This window comes from Nicotiana tomentosiformis, chromosome 1 (genome assembly GCF_000390325.3).
Source record: "Nicotiana tomentosiformis chromosome 1, ASM39032v3, whole genome shotgun sequence".
Lineage (NCBI taxonomy): Eukaryota > Viridiplantae > Streptophyta > Magnoliopsida > Solanales > Solanaceae > Nicotiana > Nicotiana tomentosiformis.
This window is the reverse complement of record NC_090812.1, coordinates 151,081,318-151,096,484: the sequence shown is the minus strand read 5'-3', so window position 1 is coordinate 151,096,484 and position 15,167 is coordinate 151,081,318.

The window sequence follows — 15,167 nt, the reverse complement described above, 5'->3', positions numbered from 1 at the left end:
GGACCTCACCAGATAGGTCATCACAATTCAAATCAGGAAAACTCACAGATACACTGGCTTCTTGTCAAATATTACGCATGATTCCATAAGAGTATTTTATAAAACTGCCTAGGCGTACGGCCCGATTCCATCATAGTGTGTGCACTACCGAGGGTCGAACGACACGAACCATAGATGCATCTATTATACTACCGAGGCGAACGACACGATCCCATTAGAATAAAAAAACTTTAACAGGTCCTTGACCCCACTCATAAATAAACGTGTAAGTTGTGAATTTTAAGGAAAACGTTTCGATGAAAATGCATAGCGCTGAAGAAATTTGTAATAGGAGAACAATTATTCCGTGGCTAACATAAGTTAGTTAGGAGCACCTTAACTAACTTAATTCGGTTGATTTCAGATGTTTGAGCTTAAATGAAATAGTTAATGAAAGAATGGATTTAAAAGGATGAAAAGAGATGGAATTTGGAGAATAAGATTGAAGAATTTGAAGATTGAGAAGTGGAGAACAATGGCTCCACGAAGGTCAATCGTGGAGCCAAAACTTGGGGTGCAAAAGTGCATGAAAATGGCTAAGTTGGGAAATTTGGAGCAAAGTCTTCCCTACTCCATGATCTTGTATGTCTGCACGAACTACTCCCGAACTTAAATGGCATCTGGAGTAAAGAATTTTTCATGTTCTACCCAGCTCCACGATCTGAATCATGGAACCATTTCAGCCCACAAACCAGGCCACGAACATCAGCGGCTCCACGAAAAATTCCACGAAATCACCTGAATCTAGGCTACACCTGAAGCACTAAGGCCAAACGTGGAGACGATCATCAATTGTCTCCACGACGTAGGGCCACTTTTGTTAGATATTGCAAATGACTATAAATAGCAATCTAGGTCATTTTTAGTCTATCTTTGATCCTTTTGAACGTGGGAGAGCATCTTTTGGAGTTTCCCTTAAAATATTTGGGTAATTTCATCATAGTTTACTCAATCTTTCTCTACTCTCTTAGCTAATATGCTTAGATTATAATTTATCTTTGTATTTTCTTTTTTAATTATGTCTAGCTAAGCTTATTAAGCTAGGATTGTGAACCCTAAGTGGGGTTATATTTTTGGTGTCACGACCCAAAATTAACTAAAAGTTGTGATAGCGCCTAACACCTCCGTCAGGCAAGCCAACAGTGATTGATCAACTTAATTACTCATTTTATTACTGTGAAATCATATTTTTCATTAATTAAATAGTATGAAATAGAATTTACAGGGTAAAATGATAATAATTACGTGAACTACCATACCAAACATCCAGTAGAAGCCCCCAAAACCCGGTGTCACAAGTGCATTAGCATCAACTAGGAAATATAATAAAATACAACATCTGTCTGGAATACAAGTTAGACAGGAGAATATAAATAACTCTGATGGAGACACTGTATGTTGCGGATCGTAACATGGAATGCAGCTCACGGTAAATTCCCTGCAATAGCTGCGCCTTTGCGCCCAAAGGACCACCAGACATATATGTACCGGCACAATAAGTGGAGCAAGTGCAGCATGAGTACATAAATCAACGCGTACCGAGTAAATATCTAGTCTAATTCCGGAAAAATAGTGACGAGGAGTCGATATCGACACTTACTAGTGGTCCAATAAATCAAATACAGTAGGAAGTAAACAGATGTGAGGCAGAATAAATAAACGAAATTACAAGAATAAATACGTGGTACAATCCTCCTCTCAACAATAAACTCAAGCTCTCAGTTAGTTGTTATCTTCTCAATCGGAGTATATATATAATGGACCTCACCAGATAGCTCATCATAGTTCAAATCAGGAAAACTCACAGATACACTGGCTTCTTGTCAAATATTATGCAAGATTCCATAAGAGTATTTTATAGAAATACCGAGGCATATGGCCTGATCCCATCATATTGTGTGCACTACCGAGGTTCGAACGACTCGAACCATAGATGCATCTATTATACTGCCGAGTTGAATGGCTCGCTCCCATGTGAGTGTGGTACAAAATTCTATCGAGGCGAACGACCCAATCCCATTAGAATAAGAAGCTTTAACGGATCATTGACCCACTCACAAATAAATGTGTCAGTTATAAATTTTACGGAAAACCTTCCAATGAAAACGCATAGCGCGGAAGAAATTCGTAATAGTAGTACAACTATTCCACGGTTAATCATGAAGCCCGTCAAATCTCTACAATAGCAAGTCTATCACTCTACGCAAGCCTAGTCTCAGGTCGTAATGCGAAATAAAGGAATTAAATGAGCAAAGATAACTCATATAGTACAATTATAGCATGGTGTGAACCTAAGTCTAGCCGGATAATAACATGAATTTAGCTATTTACGGACACTCACCACCTCGTGCGTACGTAGCCCCCGCAACAAGTAGCACATATCAAATATATCACCTAGAGGTAGTTTTCCCCTCACAGAGTTAGACATGAGACTTACCTCACTACGAAGTTCCATAACCGGCTCCAACGCCACTCTAACACCTCAAACTGATGCTCGTCGCTCTAAAACTAGTCAAACAATATGCAAACCAATAAAAATATACTCTAATACTCATACTAAATCAATCCATAGCAATTCCCAACTCGGCTCGAAAAGTCAATAAAGTCAACCCTCGGGCCCGCGTGCCCGGATTCCGAACATTTTCGAAGATAAACATTACCCATAATATTACGAACTCAAATATATAATTTATTCTCAATCCCATTTTAAATTTCGTGGTCAAAATCCAAAAATACCAAATTGTAGGTTTTCCATCAATATCCCAAATTTCTACAAATTTTCATGTTTAAATCCATATAAATCCATGAAATTAACTTACAACAAGTGGAAAATTACTTACCTTGTGTTGCATGATGAAACCTCCTCAAAATAGCTCCCCAAATTTGGCCATCCAAGTGGAAAATGAGAGAAATGAGAGCTAAGTCTCGATTTAAAGAACCCTTCTGCCCAGCGATTTTCTGCACATGCGGAACTCCTTGCACTTTTGCGGCTCCGCTTTTGCGAAAGCTACCTCGCAGATGCGGCTTCCCCCAAGGTGCAAGCTTTTCTGCTTCTGCGGACATTCACTCGCATATGTGCATCCGCTTCTGCGGAAATCACCCGCATCTGCGGACTCCCCAACTTGAACAGCCCTCCACACCTGCGCGCCCATGACCGCACTTGCGGCTCCGCAGGTGCGCTACAATACCCGCACCTGCGATCATCCAGCACCAGACCACTTCCGTTTCTCCGCCCGCATCTGCGAGCCCGCAGGTGCTGTAAGTTCCTCGCACCTGCGAATCCAACCAGCCTCAATCCCATATCGCTTCGTAGGTGCGATCGTACCAGAAGCCTTAAGCTTCTGCATGTCCTCCAAGTCCAAACCCAATCCGTTTCCAATCCGATTCGCACCCGAGGCCCCCGGGATCCCGTCCAAACATACCAATGTATCCAAAAATACGATACGGACTTAGTCGAAGCCTCGAATCACGTCAAACAACATAAAAATTACGAATCAACGGCTAAAACTTTTCTTTCAACTTTCCAACTTTCAAACTTCGCCGAACGCATCCGAATTACACTTAAACATTCCGGAATGATGCCGAACTTTACGTGCAAGTGACAAATCATGATATTAACCTATCTGAAGGCTCAGAACTCCCAACGAACATCGATAGTATCCGAATCTACTTCAAACCAAACTTATGAAATTCTAGAACTTCAAAAATTCCAACTTCCTATAATAGGTGCCTGAATGCTCCCAGACCACCCGAACACACGCCCAAGTCCGAAAATCATCATACGAACCTATTGAAAACTTCAAATCCCGATTCCAATGTCGTTTACTCAAAAGTCAAACCTTAGTCAACTCTTCCAACTTAAAACTTTCAAAATTAGAATTCTCCATCCGAATCAACTCTGAACTTCCCGAAATTCAATTCTGACCACACGTACAAGTCATAAAATATGAAGTGAGTCTACTCGAGGCCTCAAACACTATTAAAAAACTGGCTAATTTAGTCTAGGAAAACCGACCAAAATCTGTCGGAAATTGAGAAAAAGCGATCGATTTCCGACCGCTTTTAATTAGTCAAAAAAATGATGGTCGCTAGGGTGTTCCGACCGAAATCGGTCTGAAATTTCAATACGTTGACTGAAAGTCAAAGTACATTTACCGACCGAAATTGGTCGATATTAATTAATTTTTTTTAATTAATTTTCAAATACCGATCGAAATCGGTCGGAATTAATAATTTTTTTATTTTATTTTTCAGATACCGACCGAAGAAATCGGTCGAAATCTTAAATATATAATAATTTTAGAAATCTTCCCGATATATATATTTTGTTGTATCGCATGTATACTCCCCAACTCGAGATATCATAGCACCACAATATTATATCTTATTACTATATTACTAATTAGTACTTGTATATATTATCATTATTATTTTATAGAATTCTAATTCTAAATATAGAATATTAAATCTTATTACTAAGCACTAACTACAACCCTTCCTATATTTGCTTATTTTTGGTTAGTCCACAACTGTTGGACTCTATGCATGAAAGCTCAACTTATAAGATGTAAAAGCTTAAATCTTTCAGCCGATGTGGGACAAGAGTATTTCCCAATTTCCGACCAAAATCGGTTTGAAGTTTTGAAACATTTTAATAAAAAATTATTTTCCTATTTCAGCCGATGTGGGACAAGAACATAATTTCAAATTTCAACTGAAATCGGTCGGAATGTTTGAAAGATTTTAATAAACAATTATTTTCCCATGGAAAAACCCACTACTTCTCTTACCATGGAATATTTATTTACTAATCTATCCATTTTATTATTTGTTTGTTTCTTTTTTTTTTTATGAAAAAAAGAGTGCATTAAATAAGGATTCCATAAATCAATAAAAGATTATTTCAAGTGAATAAAATTATGATTACATTTTAATGTAAAAATATGCTTAGTTATTTTTTCTAAAATTTTATTTATAATCCTGAAATAACACATTAATTGTTTTATATAAAAAAAATATTAACTAACCACAATTAAATATATCGTACATTGGTTAAGTAATTGGTATATAAGCTATAAGCTATATTCAATATATATATATATATATATAAAGCTATATTCGATATATATAAGCTATATAAGATGTACATATAGTATAGTATAGTATATATATATAAGCTATATTCGATAAGCTATATATACATCTTATATAAGCTATATAAGATGTATATATAGTATAGTATAGTATATATACTAAGTGTATAGTATATAAGCTATACTCTATATATCTTAAGATGGATGTACATATAGTATATTCGATATATATCTTAAGATATATATATCTTAAGATATACATATAATATAGTATAGTATAGTATATATATATATATATATATATATATATATATATATATATCTAATATAGCTTTTATATATATGTATATATAGTATATCTTAAGATGTATATATAGTATAGTATAGTATATATATATATATATATATATATATATATATATATATATATATATATAGGTATATTCGATAAGTTATATATACATTTTATATAAGCTAGCATGTGCGTCACCTCCAAACAATTCACATAATACGTATATTCAGGGTTTATACCCTCAGCTCTAAGATTAGAAGAGTTACTTACCTCGAACAAGTTGAATCTAGTCATAATTAATTTGATTCAGTCAACCCAAATTATAGGAATTTATTCCATATCAAAATACTAATTTTTCTACAAAAATCCGAATTTACACTCAAAAATTGCCCGTGGAGCCCATGTCTCGGAACCCGACTAAAGTTACAAAATATTAACGCCCATCAAACCATGAGTCCAACCATATAAATTTCACCAAATTCCGACATCAACTCGACCCTCAAATCTTTAATTGAAGTCTTTGAAGATTTCTACCATTTTCAACCCAATCTTTACCCATTTGAACTCAAGACTCTTTCCATAAACCTTATTGATACGTATAAATAATACTCTTACGTTCAAGAATCATACTTTTAATCACTCATCATTACCCAGACTCGAAATTAAAAATTAGGGGCTAGGACCTTACCTCTTTGATGATGAACTTGAGGGATTTCTCGTTGGATTTCATGGCTTGGACAAGAATTTGATAAACAAGACACTTCATCTACTTCCTCTCTCTAGAACACTCTCACTTCTCTCTAAAATCATCAGATAATTGCCCCAAAATAAGCCCCAAAGTCTATTTATCAAAATGGGGTTAGGTTAAGAAAATAGAAAAATTAACCCTCCGAAAGCAGGTCTGCGGTCGCATAATGGACCGCAGAATGGGTATGCGGCAGCAAAATTGATCGCAAAATCAGTGCCCAGAATTGGGATCTTCTGGTCCATTCTGCGACCAGTTTGCGGTCGCAAAAGCAGTTTTGTGATCGCATAACAGTTTTGCGATCGCATAATTGGTCGCAGAATTGTATTTTTCCAGCCTTTGGTAATTTTGTCATAACTTCTTGTAGGAATGTCCAAATGACGAACGGTTTGAAGCGTTAGAAACTAGACTCAAAGATCTTTTATTTGATAGGTAATACACTATATATCAATGCGTTTCTTGAGAGGTATGATCGTTTGAAGTTAAGTCTTGTGCGAACTCACTTGACTTTAGTTTATTATGAAATTTTCAACTTCTACATCCGATGCTGAAACCTACCGAATCAAGTCCGATTGACCTCAAATTTTGCACACAAGTCATAAATGACATAACGGACCTATTCCAATTTCCTGAATCGGATTCTAACACCAATATCAAAAAGTCAACCCCCCGGTCAAACTTTCCAAAATTCAACTTTCGCCATTTCAAGCCTAATTCTACTACGCACCTCCAAATAATTTTTCGAACACGCTTCTAAGTCCAAAATCACCATACGGAGGTATTGAAATTATCAAAACTCTATTCCGGGGTAGTTTACACATAAGTCGACATCCGATCACTATTTTAATTTAAATTTTTAATTATGAGACTAAGTGTCTCATTTCACTCCAAAATCCTTCCGGACCCGAACCAACTAACCCAACAAGTCATAAATCAACTGTAAGGCATAAATTGAGCAGTAAATGGGGGAACAGGATTATAATACTCAAAATGACCGGCCAGGTCATTACATTCCCCCCCCCCCCCCCCACTTGAACATACGTTCGTCCTAGAATGTGCCACGAGTTGTTTCCAAGCCACCACATCACTATTCCATCTTACCACGCACGTACCTGGGGTGATCCCATGCCACCATATTCCGTGTAAATTGTATAGGCCTGACAACACAACATAATTAAAAATCATTACTTCAACCTTAGCCAATAAACCTTGGAATTCAATTTCCAACATTTAGAATTTCTTTTCAAGACCTGAATCTCACATCAACGTTGTATAAGTCTGAACAAGCTGTATTGAGACATAACCATAACCCCAAATATAATCACTTAACATACTACACAACTCGCATGCTCGCAGCACCATTTTCGATCACATTAACTACTCCAAAGTAACCCGGTAATAGTATTAAACCCCACATCAAACAAAACCTCATTCTAAAACTTTTGCACACTGCTGATAATGAAAGAAACACGCAGAAATATCAAGACCCCTTATCAGATCAACAAGTAATGGAGCTCTCTCGCCCCAACCAGAACCATAATCACTTTCTAAGCCGAATTTTAATATTATCTTCCCGAATATATCATTTCAAACCTGATAATACTCATTCTAGGTCCAATGACCTTATATTATTAAACACAACTATCTCACAGACACGCCACATCAATATAGCTCCAGCCACCACTGCGCAATCCGTGTACCCAAATATGGGAGATGTCTTAAGGAAGAGAACCATATTGGAACTTTCTCGAGTGTCTCCCCCTTTGTTCAAATCCCCATTACACCGCCCAAATAGGCCAAAAGTCACGTGCCCCATTAGCACAACATCACTCCAAGAAGTAACTCTACTTTAACACTACCTATCCAATTCATCTCCGTGCGCACTACATCATTCACCAATAACAACTCACTCATCCCACGAATTTCATATACCTGTACTTGCAATATAATCCTTAACCAGGAATTTCCTTATTCGAGTCCTCCTCGATCTCAACTTCTGCAAGTCTTAACTAACCCAAAACTAAACCTTTACATATAACCATGAAATTGAATTATTAATAGCAGGCTCCCCCACTTAGCTCAAAGCCATAGATTAAAATATTTCATAATCCACAATACCCATACTCTATTACTATGCAATCACTTAGTCTATCTGAGTCCAAACTCCTTAACCAGACATGAGAGTTTAATTTGTCCCAAAATTTAACAATGTAAAATATCCTTCAAAATATTCATACTCGAGACTGTACGTCACATCAAAACGAAAATCAAGCACCCAATGGCCTTTCCTTTACATTTTACGAAAACACTTCTCGTCACGTTCAATGCGTCTTAACACATCCCACAGTTACATCGTACTCATCACAAGGCCATTCAACCGCTCATCGATCCACAAATTTTGCCTGTAGGGACATTACCAGACATATGAGACCAAATGTACAAGTTATAACTGAAGCTACCGAGCTCAAGCTACGGTCTAACCATGGCCTCAAGTCCTCCAGACTGGCCCATCACCAAAACACATAATACACATCTCGAATCTCGTTCATAGAATCACAAGCCGGTGATGCACAGCTGATACCGAGCGCTCATGTGCGCATACGAATACGTGGAAGGAATTCAAAAAGTTTATGTCTCAAGCTGAATCAATCTCGCACGATAAGGAAAGAAAGATGAGAAGTATATATCCTAAATACCCTGTAGCCTCTCGAAGATAAGTATGGACGTCATCATACCAATCTGCAAGACTCTACTAGACACTTGCTCATGACTTGTAGAACCTATGAACCTAGGGCTCTGATACCACCTTGTCACGACCCAAAATCTAACTAGTCGTGATGGCACCTAACCCAACCTTTTAGGTAAGCCAACTATTCACTATCCAATTCCAATGTAATTTAACAAGATAATTATTAAAGAAAATATATGAAACCATTACATTTCCCCAAGAACTGGTAGTACAAATCATGAGCTTCTAAGAATAGAGTATACAAAGCGGAAATGAAATAAAAACATAGTCTGTTTGAATAGTACATAAATAGAGCTTTTATAAATCTAAGGCTACCATGAATAAGAGGCAGCTACAATAGGAATGCAGGTACATCTTCAAATCCCACAACCATCGAGTACAGCAACAACATCAGTCAACATATGCACGCAATGTGCAGAAGTGTAGTATCAGTACAACCGACCACATGTACAGAGTAAGTAACAAACCTAGCCTTAGGTTGAAAGTAGTGACGAGCTTCTACCAAGGTCGGGTCCAAAACCACTAATCCACCACAGTTAATAACGACATAAAGAAAATAATACCAGAAGTAACTCAGAGATAAAATGCTCGGTCAAATCATGATTTCAGCAATAATAGTTCTTCCTTTCAAGTACATCAGTAAAAACCCAAATCTTTTGCCGAAGTTACCAAAAATATGAATAAGTTTGAAAACAGTAATCTTTTCAAAATCCTTTCAATAATAAATAAAATATCTCATTTTCTTTTCAGATTACCAGTGTAAAACAAATGCATCACTATGCCCATCTGTCAACATGCGTGAGATATCATTAATAATGTGATACCGTACAGCATGAGGAAAACACATCTCTATGCATATATGTCATGTGTGCATGTCAATACAATGTAACTCAGAGATTGTACTCATGTACTCATACTCTTAGAGTACTCAATCTCACTGTCTCGCATTCTCTCTCACTATGCTCAGCATATTCAATCACTCAGCGCTATACAATATCTATTGCGGCATGCAGCCCGATCCCTGTTTATAGCCAATTGCGCTCACTGGGGGTGTGTACAATCTCATGAGGGGCTCCTACAGCCCAAGCACTATAAGCACGGACAACTCACGTGCTATAATATCATATCTGGATCCGCACGGACAACTCATGTGCTATAATAATATCTGGATCCGCACGAATAACTCACGTGTTGCACGGCCAACTCACGTGCAATAGTATAATATATATAAAGCCTACATGGCCTGCTCCGGCGTGCAGCCCGATCCCAAAAATATCCTCACAATTAGGCCCTCGGCCTCACTCAGTCATCAACCTCTCTAGTCTCTTGGGCTCTCAGAAAGCATGATATGCAGCCCAACAACAATGATATGATGCATCAACAATAAATAAGAGAGACTGAGGTATGATATGAAATGAATAAACATGACTTAGTGAAAAATTACAATTTGAACATATTATTCAACCACAAAAATGACCCCGATGGGTACCAATAATAATAACATATGCCTAAGCATGATTTTTAATACGAGTCTCAGTTCAATTTTCTCTAACCCGTAGAGAATGTACGGATATCAACAGATTATTCAACTATACAGTCCTATGGAATTTGACCAAGTCACAATTCCTACGGTGCACGCCCACACGCCCGTCACCTAGCATGTGTGTCACCTCCAAACAATTCACATAATACGTATATTCAGGGTTCATACCCTCAACTCCAAGATTAGAAGAGTTACTTACCTCTAACAAGAATCCAATGTCGAACAAGCTAAACAATGCTTCCAGAAATTCCATTTTGTGCATAACAACTTCCGAACGGCTCGAATCTAGTCACAATTAATTTGATTCAGTCAACCCAAATTATAGGAATTTATTCCATATCAAAATACTAATTTTTCTACAAAATTCCGAATTTACACTCAAACATTGCCTGTGGGGCCCATGTCTCGGAACCCGACTAAAGTTACAAAATATTAACGCCCATCCAACCATGAGTCCACACATACAAATTTCACCAAATTCTTACATCAACTCGACCCTCAAATCTTCAATTGAAGTCTTTGAAGATTTCTACAATTTTCAACCCAATCTTTATCCATTTGAACTCAAGACTCTTTCCATAAACCTTATTGATACGTATAAATAATACTCTTACATCCAACAATCATACTCTTAATCACCCATCATTACCCAAACTCGAAATTTAAGATTAGGGGTTAGGACCTTACTTCTTTGATGATGAACTTGAGGGATTTCTCGTTGGATTTCAAGGCTTGGACAAGAATTTGATGAACAAGACACTTCATCTACTTCCTCTCTCTAGAACACTTTCACTTCTCTCTAAAATCATCAGATAATTACCCCAAAATAAGCCCAAAGCCTATTTATCAAAATGAGGTCGGGTTATGAAAATATAAAAATTAACCCTCCGAAAGCAGGTCTGCGGTCGCATAATGGACAGCAGAATGGGTATGCGGGCCGCAAAATTGATCGCAAAATCAGTGCCCAGAACTGAGATCTTCTGGTCCATTCTGTGACCAGTTTGCGGTCGCAGAAGCAGTTTTGCGATCGCATAATAGTTTTGCGATCGCATAACAGTTTTGCGATCGCATAATTGGTCGTAGAATTGTATTTTTTCAGCCTTTGGTAATTTTATCATAACTTCTTGTAGGAATGTCCAAATGACGAACGGTTTGAAGCGTTAGAAACTAGACTCAAAGATCTTTTATTGGATAGGTAATACATCATATATCACTTCCTTTCCTGAGAGTTATGCTCATTTGAAATTAGGTCTTGTGCGAACTCACTTGACTTTAGTTTATTATGAAATTTCCAACTTCTACATCCGATGCCGAAACCTATCGAATCAAGTCCGATTGACCTCAAATTTTGCACACAAGTCATAAATGACATAACAGACCTATTCAAATTTCCGGAATCGGATTCCGACCCCAATATCAAAAAGTCAACCCCCGGTCAAACTTTTCAAAATTCAACTTTCGCCATTTCAAGCCTAATTCTACTACGGACCTCCAAATAATTTTTCGAACACGCTTCTAAGTCCAAAATCACCATACAGAGCAATTGGAATTATCAAAACTCCATTCCGGGGTCGTTTATACATAAGTCGACATACGGTCACTATTTTAACTTATAATTTCAATTATGAGACTAAGTGTCTCATTTCACTCCGAAATCCTTCCAGACTCAAACCAACTAACCCGATAAGTCATAAATCAATTGTAAGGCATAAATTGAGCAGTAAATGAGGGAACGGGGTTATAATACTCAAAACGACCGGCCAGGTCGTTACATTCTCCCCCACTTAAACATACGTTCGTCCTCGAATGTGCCATGAGTTGTTTCCTAGCCACCACATCACTATTCCATCTTACCATGCACGTACCTGGGATGATCCTACGCCACCCTATTCCGTGTAAATTGTATAGGCCTGACAGCACAACATAATTAAAAATCATAACTTCAACCTTAGCCCATAAACCTTGGAATTCAATTTCCAACATATTTCAAGACCTGAATCTCACATCAACACGTTGTATGAGTCTGAAAGAGCTGTATTGAGACATAACCATAACCCTAGATATAATCACTTAACACACTACACAACTCGCATGCTCGCAGTACCATTTTCGATCATATTAACTACTCCAAAGTAACCCGGTAATAGTATTAAACCCCACATAAAAAAAAACTCATTCTAAAACTTTTTCACACTGGTGATAATGAAAGAAACACACAGAAATATCAAGATCCCTTATCAGATCAACAAGTAATGGAGCTCTCTCACCCCAACCAGAACCATAATCACTTTCTAAGCCGAATTTCAATATTATCTTCCCGAATATATCATTTCAAACCTGATAATACTCATTCTAGGTCTAATGACCTTACATTATTAAACACAACTATCTCACAGACACACCACATCAATATAGCTCCAGCCACCACTGCGCAATCCGTGTGCCCAAATATGGGAGATGTCTCAAGGAAGAGAGCCATATTGGAACTTTCTCGAGTGTCTCCCCCTTTGTTCAAATCCCCATTACACCGCCCAAATGGGCCAAAAGTCACGTGCCTCATTAGCACAACATCACTCCAAGAAGTAACTCTACTTTAACACTACCTATCCAATTCATACTCCGTGTGCACTCCATCATTCACCAATAACAACTCACTCATCCCACGAATTTCATATACTTGTACTTGCAATATAATCCTTAACCAGGAATTTCCTTATTCGAGTCCTCCTCGATCTCAACTTCTGCAAGTCTTAACTAACCCAAAACTAAACCTTTACATATAACCATTAAATTGAATTATCAATAGCAGGCTCCCCCACTTAGCTCAAAGCCATAGATTAAAACATTTCATAATCCACAATACCTATACTCTATTACGATGCAATCACTTAGTCTATCTGAGTCCAAACTCCTTAACCAGACATGAGAGTTTAATTTGTCCCAAAATTTAATAATATAAAATATCCTTCAAAATATTCATACTCGAGACTGTACGTCACATCAAAACAAAATTCAAGCACCCAATGGCCTTTTCTTTACATTTTACGGAAACGCTTCTCATCACATTCAATGCGTCTTAACACATCCCACAGTTACATCGTACTCATCACAAGGCCATTCAACTGTTCATCGATCCACAAATTCCACCTGTAGGGACATTACCAAACATATGAGTCCAAATATACAAGTTATAACTGAAGCTACCGAGCTCAAGCTACGGTCTAACCATGGCCTCAAGTCCTCCAGATTGGCCCATCACCAAAACACATAATACACATCTCGAATCTCGTTCATAGAATCACAAGCCGGTGATGCACAGCTGATACCGAGCGCTCATGTGCGCATACGAATACGTGGAAGGAATTCAAAGAGTTTATGTCTCAAGCTGAATCAATCTCGTACGATAATGAAAGAAAGATGAGAAGTATATATCCTAAATGTCATGTAGCCTCTCGAAGATAAGTATGGATGTCATCAAACCAATCCGCAAGACTCTACTAGACACTTGCTCATGACTTGTAGAACCTATGAACCTAGGGCTCTGATACCACCTTGTCACGACCCAAAATCCAACTAGTCGTGATGGCACCTAACCCAACGTTTGAGGTCAGCCAACTATTCACTATCCAATTCCAATGTAATTTAACAAGACAATTATTAAAGAAAATATATGAAACCATTACATTTCCCCAAGAACTGGTAGTACAAATCATGAGCTTCTAAGAATAGAGTATACAAAGCGGAAATGAAATAAATACATAGTCTGTTTGAATAGTACATAAATAGAGCTTTTATAAATCTAAGGCTACCATGAACAAGAGGCAGCTACAACAGGAACGCAGGTAAATCTTCAAATCCCACAACCATCGAGCACAGCAACAACATCAGTCAACATATGCACGCAATGTGCAGAAGTGTAGTATCAGTACAACCGACCACATGTATAGAGTAAGTAACAAACCTAGCCTTAGGTTGAAAGTAGTGACGAGCTTCTACCAAGGTCGGGTCCAAAACCACTAATCCACCACAGTTAATAACGACATAAAGAAAATAATACCAGAAGTAACTCAGAGATAAAATGCTCGGTCAAATCATGATTTCAGCAATAATAGTTCTTCCTTTCAAGTACATCAGTAAAAACCCAAATCTTTTGCCGAAGTTACCAAAAATATGAATAAGTTTGAAAACAGTAATCTTTCCTAAATCCTTTCAATAATAAATAAAATATCTCATTTTCTTTTCAGATTACCGGTGTAAAATAAATGCATCACTATGCCCATCTGTCAACATGCGTGAGATATCATTAATAATGTGATACCGTACAGCATGAGGAAAACACATCTCTATGCATATATGACATGTGTGCATGTCAATACAATGTATCTCAGAGATTGTACTCATGTACTCATACTCTTAGAGTACTCAATCTCACTGTCTCGCATTCTCTCTCACTATGCTCAGCATATTCAATCACTCAGCGCTATACAATATCTGTTGCGGCGTGCAGTCCGATCCCTGTTTATAGCCAATTGCGCTCACTGGGGGTGTGTACAATCTCATGAGGGGCTCCTACAGCCCAAGCACTATAAGCACGGACAACTCACATGCTATAATATCGTATCTAGATTCGCACGGACAACTCATGTGCTATAATAATATCTGGATCCGCACGAATAACTCACGTGTTGCACGGCCAACTCACGTGC